Genomic DNA, 5,000 nt, shown 5'->3' on the forward strand with positions numbered 1-5,000 from the left:
TAAAATTACCTACAGCACCTGGGATTCCTAGGTGGTCTCCCATCCAAGTACTAACCAGGCCCACCACTGCATAGCTTCCAAGATCAGACGAGATTGGGCATGTCCAGTATGGTTTGGCTATAGGTGCTCAAAAACATTAACTTTATACCTCTTTTACTTCTTAACTCAAGTAAATTCAATGATAAGTTGAAAAATGAAATGAAAAATGTAATAGAAAAGAATGTTATGACTATATAAAATTACCTACAGCACCTGGTATTCCCAGGAGGTCTCCCATCCAAGTACTAACCAGGCCCAACACTGCATAGCTTCCAAGATCAAATGAGATTGGGCATGTCCAGTGTGGTTTGGCTGCAGGTGCTCAAAAGCATTAACTTAAGACCTCTATTACTTCTTAACTCATGTAAATTCATTGATAAGTTGAAAAAATTAAATGTAAAATGTAATAGAAAAGACTGTTATGGCAGTATAAAATTACCTACAGCACCTGGGATTCCTAGGTGGTCTCCCATCCAAGTACTAACCAGGCCCACCACTGCATAGCTTCCAAGAACAGACGAGATTGGGCATGTCCAGTGTGCTTTGGCTGTAGGTGCTCAAAAACATTAACTTTAGACCTCTTTTACTTCTTAACTCAAGTAAATTCATTGATAAGTTGAAAAAATTAAATGTAAATTGTAATAGAAAAGAATGTTTTGGCTGTATAAAATTACCTACAGCACCTGGTATTCCCAGGTGGTCTCCCACCCAAGTAGTAACCAGGCCCAACACGGCATAGCTTCCAAGATCAGACGAGATTGGGTATGTCCAGTGTGGTTTGGCTGTAGGTGCTCAAAAACATTAACTTTAGACCTCTATTACTTCTTAACTCAAGTAAATTCATTGATAAGTTGAAAAAATTAAATGTAAAATGTAATAGAAAAGAATGTTATGGCAGTATAAAATTACCTACTGCACCTGGTATTCCCAGGGGGTATCCCATCCAAGTACTTACCAGGCCCAACACTGTATAGCTTTCAAGATCAGACGAGATTGGGCATGTCCAGTGAGGATTGGCTGTAGGTGCACAAAAACATTAACTTTAGACCTCTATTACTTCTTAACTCAAGTAAATTCATTGATAAGTTGAAAAAATTAAATGTAAAATGTAATAGAAAAGAATGTTATGGCACTATAAAATTACCTACAGCACCTGGTATTCCCAGGTGGTCTCCTGTCCAAGTACTAACCAGGCCCAACACTGCATAGCTTCCAAGATCAAACGAGATTGGGCATGTCCAGTGTGGTTTGGCTGTAGGTGCTCAAAAGCATTAACTTTTGACCTCTATTACTTCTTAACTCAAGTAAATTCATTGATAAGTTGAAAAAATTAAATGTAAAATGTAATAGAATAGACTGTTATGGCAGTATAAAATTACCTACAGCACCTGGGATTCCTAGGTGGTCTCCCATCCAAGTACTAACCAGGCCCAACACTGCATAGCTTCCAAGATCAGACGATACTGGGCATGTCCAGTGTGCTTTGGCTGTAGCTGCCCAAAACCATTAATTTTAGACCTCTATTACTTCTTAACTCAAGTAAATTCATTGATAAGTTGAAAAAATTAAATGTAAAATGTAATAGAAAAGAATGTTTTGGCTGTATAAAATGACCTACAGCACCTGGTATTCCCAGGTGGTCTCCCACCCAAGTAGTAACCAGGCCCAACACCGCATAGCTTCCAAGATCAGACGAGATTGGGCATGTCCAGTGTGGTTTGGCTGTAGGTGCTCAAAAACATTAACTTTAGACCTCTATTACTTCTTAACTCAAGTAAATTCATTGATAAGTTGAAAAAATTAAATGTAAAATGTAATAGAAAAGAATGTTATGGCTGCATAAAATTACCTACAGCACCTGGTATTTCCAGGTGGTCTCCCATCCAAGTACTAACCAGGCTCAACACTGCATAGCTTCCAAGATCAGACAAGATTGGGCATGTCCAGTGTGGTTGGGCTGTAGATGCTCAAAAACATTAACTTTAGACCTCTTTTACTTCTTAACTCAAGTAAATTCAATGATAAGTTGAAAAATTAAATGTAAAATGTAATATAAAAGAATGTTATGGCAGTATAAAATTACCTACAGCACCTGGGATTCCTAGGTGGTCTCCCATCCAAGTACTAACCAGGCCCAACACTGCATAGCTTCCAAGATCAGACGAGATTGGGCACGTCCAGTGTGGTTTGGCTGTAGGTGCTCAAAAACATTAACTTTAGACCTCTTTTACTTCTTAACTCAAGTAAATTCAATGATAAGTTGAAAAATGAAATGTAAAATGTAATAGAAAAGAATGTTTTGGCAGTATAAAATTATCTACAGCTCCTGGTATTCCCAGGTGGTCTCCCATCCAAGTACTAACCAGGCCCAACACTGCATAGTTTCCAAGATCAGACGAGATTGGGCATGTCCAGTGTGGTTTGGCTGTAGGTGCTCAAACACATTAACTTTAGACCTCTATTACTTCTTAACTCAAGTAAATTCATTGATAAGTTGAAAAAATTAAATGTAAAATGTAATAGAAAAGAATGTTATGGCAGTATAAAATTACCTACAGCACCAGGTATTCCCAGGTGGTCCCCCATCCAAGTACTAACCAGGCACAACACTGCATAGCTTCCAAGTTCAGACGAGATTGGGCATGTCCAGTGTGGTTTGGCTGTAGTTGCTCAAAAACATTAACTTTAGACCTCTTTTACTTCTTAACTCAAGTAAATTCAATGATTAGTTGAAAAATGAAATGTAAAATGTAATAGAAAAGAATGTTATGGCAGTATAAAATTACCTACAGTCTCTGGCATTCCCAGGTGGTCTCCCATCCAAGTACTAAACAGGCCCAACACTGCATAGCTTCCAAGATCAAACGAGATTGGGCATGTCCAGTGTGGTTTGGCTGTAGGTGCTCAAAAGCATTAACTTTTGACCTCTATTACTTCTTAACTCAAGTAAATTCATTGATAAGTTGAAAAAATTAAATGTAAAATGTAATAGAATAGACTGTTATGGCAGTATAAAATTACCTACAGCACCTGGTATTCCCAGGAGGTCTCCCATCCAAGTACTAATCAGGCCCAACACTGCATAGCTTCCAAGATCAAACAAGATTGGGCATGTCCAGTGTGGTTTGGCAGTAGGTGCTCAAAAACATTAACTTTAGACCTCTTTTACTTCTTAACTCAAGTAAATTCATTGATAAGTTGAAAAAATTAAATGTAAAATGTAATAGAAAAGAATGTTTTGGCTGTATAAAATTTCCTACAGCAACTGGTATTCTCAGGTGGTCTCCCATCCAAGTACAAACCAGGCCCAACACAGCAAAGCTTACAAGATCAGACGAGATTGGGCATGTCCAGTGTGGTTTGGCTGTAGGTGCTCAAAAGCATTAAATTTAGACCTCTATTACTTCTTAACTCAAGTAAATTCATTGATAAGTTGAAAAAATTAAATGTAAAATGTAATAGAAAAGAATGTTATGGCAGTATAAAATTACCTACAGCACTTGGTATTCCCAGGTGGTCTCCCATCCAAGTACTAACCAGGCCCAACACTGCATAGCTTCCAAGATCAGACGAGATTGGGCATGTCCAGTGTGGTTTGACTGTAGGTGCTCAAAAACATTAACTTTAGACCTCTTTTACTTCTTAACTCAAGTAAATTCATTGATAAGTTGAAAAAATGTAATGTAAAATGTAATAGAAAATAATGTTATGGCTATATAAAATTACCTACAGCACCTGGTATTCCCAGGTGGTCTCTCGTAAAAGTACCAACCAGGCCCAACACTGCATAGCTTCCAAGATCAGACGAGATTGGGCATGTCCAGTGTGGTTTGGCTGTAGGTGCTCAAAAGCATTAACTTTAGACCTCTATTACTTCTTAACTCAAGTAAATTCATTGATAAGTTGAAAAAATTAAATGTAAAATGTAGTAGAATAGACTGTTATGGCAGTATAAAATTACCTACAGCACCTGGGATTCCTAGGTGGTCTCCCATCCAAGTACTAACCAGGCCCACCACTGCATAGCTTCCAAGATCAGACGAGATTGGGCATGTCCAGTATGGTTTGGCTGTAGGTGCTCAAAAACATTAACTTTATACCTCTTTTACTTCTTAACTCAAGTAAATTCAATGATAAGTTGAAAAATGAAATGTAAAATGTAATAGAAAAGAATGTTATGACTATATAAAATTACCTACAGCACCTGGTATTCCCAGGAGGTCTCCCATCCAAGTACTAACCAGGCCCAACACTGCATAGCTTCCAAGATCAAACGAGATTGGGCATGTCCAGTGTGGTTTGGCTGTAGGTGCTCAAAAGCATTAACTTAAGACCTCTATTACTTCTTAACTCATGTAAATTCATTGATAAGTTGAAAAAATTAAATGTAAAATGTAATAGAAAAGACTGTTATGGCAGTATAAAATTACCTACAGCACCTGGGATTCCTAGGTGGTCTCCCATCCAAGTACTAACCAGGCCCACCACTGCATAGCTTCCAAGAACAGACGAGATTGGGCATGTCCAGTGTGCTTTGGCTGTAGGTGCTCAAAAACATTTACTTTAGACCTCTTTTACTTCTTAACTCAAGTAAATTCATTGATAAGTTGAAAAAATTAAATGTAAATTGTAATAGAAAAGAATGTTTTGGCTGTATAAAATTACCTACAGCACCTGGTATTCCCAGGTGGTCTCCCACCCAAGTAGTAACCAGGCCCAACACGGCATAGCTTCCAAGATCAGACGAGATTGGGTATGTCCAGTGTGGTTTGGCTGTAGGTGCTCAAAAACATTAACTTTAGACCTCTATTACTTCTTAACTCAAGTAAATTCATTGATAAGTTGAAAAAATTAAATGTAAAATGTAATAGAAAAGAATGTTATGGCAGTATAAAATTACCTACTGCACCTGGTATTCCCAGGGGGTATCCCATCCAAGTACTTACCAGGCCCAACACTGT

The 5,000-nt window shown here is 38.0% G+C and overlaps 1 non-coding gene and 21 pseudogenes across 1 annotated transcript; all 22 read right to left on the reverse strand.

The window, feature by feature from the left end:
* Window positions 1–6: 6 nt before the first annotated feature.
* Window positions 7–125, reverse strand: LOC148468103 (5S ribosomal RNA; annotated as a pseudogene).
* Window positions 126–240: 115 nt separating this feature from the next.
* On the reverse strand, window positions 241–359 carry LOC148468104 (5S ribosomal RNA; annotated as a pseudogene).
* Window positions 360–475: 116 nt separating this feature from the next.
* LOC148468105 (5S ribosomal RNA) lies at window positions 476–594 on the reverse strand (annotated as a pseudogene).
* Window positions 595–710: 116 nt separating this feature from the next.
* Window positions 711–829, reverse strand: LOC148468106 (5S ribosomal RNA; annotated as a pseudogene).
* A 116-nt stretch (window positions 830–945) lies between these two features.
* LOC148468107 (5S ribosomal RNA) lies at window positions 946–1,064 on the reverse strand (annotated as a pseudogene).
* A 116-nt stretch (window positions 1,065–1,180) lies between these two features.
* LOC148468108 (5S ribosomal RNA) lies at window positions 1,181–1,299 on the reverse strand (annotated as a pseudogene).
* Window positions 1,300–1,415: 116 nt separating this feature from the next.
* LOC148468109 (5S ribosomal RNA) lies at window positions 1,416–1,534 on the reverse strand (annotated as a pseudogene).
* Window positions 1,535–1,650: 116 nt separating this feature from the next.
* Window positions 1,651–1,769, reverse strand: LOC148468110 (5S ribosomal RNA; annotated as a pseudogene).
* Window positions 1,770–1,885: 116 nt separating this feature from the next.
* On the reverse strand, window positions 1,886–2,004 carry LOC148468111 (5S ribosomal RNA; annotated as a pseudogene).
* Window positions 2,005–2,119: 115 nt separating this feature from the next.
* LOC148468112 (5S ribosomal RNA) lies at window positions 2,120–2,238 on the reverse strand (annotated as a pseudogene).
* A 115-nt stretch (window positions 2,239–2,353) lies between these two features.
* LOC148468113 (5S ribosomal RNA) lies at window positions 2,354–2,472 on the reverse strand (annotated as a pseudogene).
* A 116-nt stretch (window positions 2,473–2,588) lies between these two features.
* Window positions 2,589–2,707, reverse strand: LOC148468114 (5S ribosomal RNA; annotated as a pseudogene).
* Window positions 2,708–2,822: 115 nt separating this feature from the next.
* Window positions 2,823–2,941, reverse strand: LOC148468115 (5S ribosomal RNA; annotated as a pseudogene).
* A 116-nt stretch (window positions 2,942–3,057) lies between these two features.
* LOC148468116 (5S ribosomal RNA) lies at window positions 3,058–3,176 on the reverse strand (annotated as a pseudogene).
* A 116-nt stretch (window positions 3,177–3,292) lies between these two features.
* LOC148468117 (5S ribosomal RNA) lies at window positions 3,293–3,411 on the reverse strand (annotated as a pseudogene).
* A 116-nt stretch (window positions 3,412–3,527) lies between these two features.
* Window positions 3,528–3,646, reverse strand: LOC148468118 (5S ribosomal RNA; annotated as a pseudogene).
* Window positions 3,647–3,762: 116 nt separating this feature from the next.
* Window positions 3,763–3,881, reverse strand: LOC148468119 (5S ribosomal RNA; annotated as a pseudogene).
* A 116-nt stretch (window positions 3,882–3,997) lies between these two features.
* LOC148468120 (5S ribosomal RNA) lies at window positions 3,998–4,116 on the reverse strand (annotated as a pseudogene).
* A 115-nt stretch (window positions 4,117–4,231) lies between these two features.
* LOC148468121 (5S ribosomal RNA) lies at window positions 4,232–4,350 on the reverse strand. The gene has a single exon (XR_015873746.1). It is a non-coding gene; the product is annotated as a 5S ribosomal RNA (ribosomal RNA).
* A 116-nt stretch (window positions 4,351–4,466) lies between these two features.
* Window positions 4,467–4,585, reverse strand: LOC148468122 (5S ribosomal RNA; annotated as a pseudogene).
* A 116-nt stretch (window positions 4,586–4,701) lies between these two features.
* On the reverse strand, window positions 4,702–4,820 carry LOC148468123 (5S ribosomal RNA; annotated as a pseudogene).
* Window positions 4,821–4,936: 116 nt separating this feature from the next.
* The window catches only part of LOC148468124 (5S ribosomal RNA), a 119-nt pseudogene continuing 55 nt past the window's right edge, over window positions 4,937–5,000 (reverse strand).

The sequence above is a fragment of the Taudactylus pleione genome, unplaced genomic scaffold (genome assembly GCF_031769625.1).
Source record: "Taudactylus pleione unplaced genomic scaffold, aTauple2 ptg000967l, whole genome shotgun sequence".
Taxonomy (NCBI): domain Eukaryota; kingdom Metazoa; phylum Chordata; class Amphibia; order Anura; family Myobatrachidae; genus Taudactylus; species Taudactylus pleione.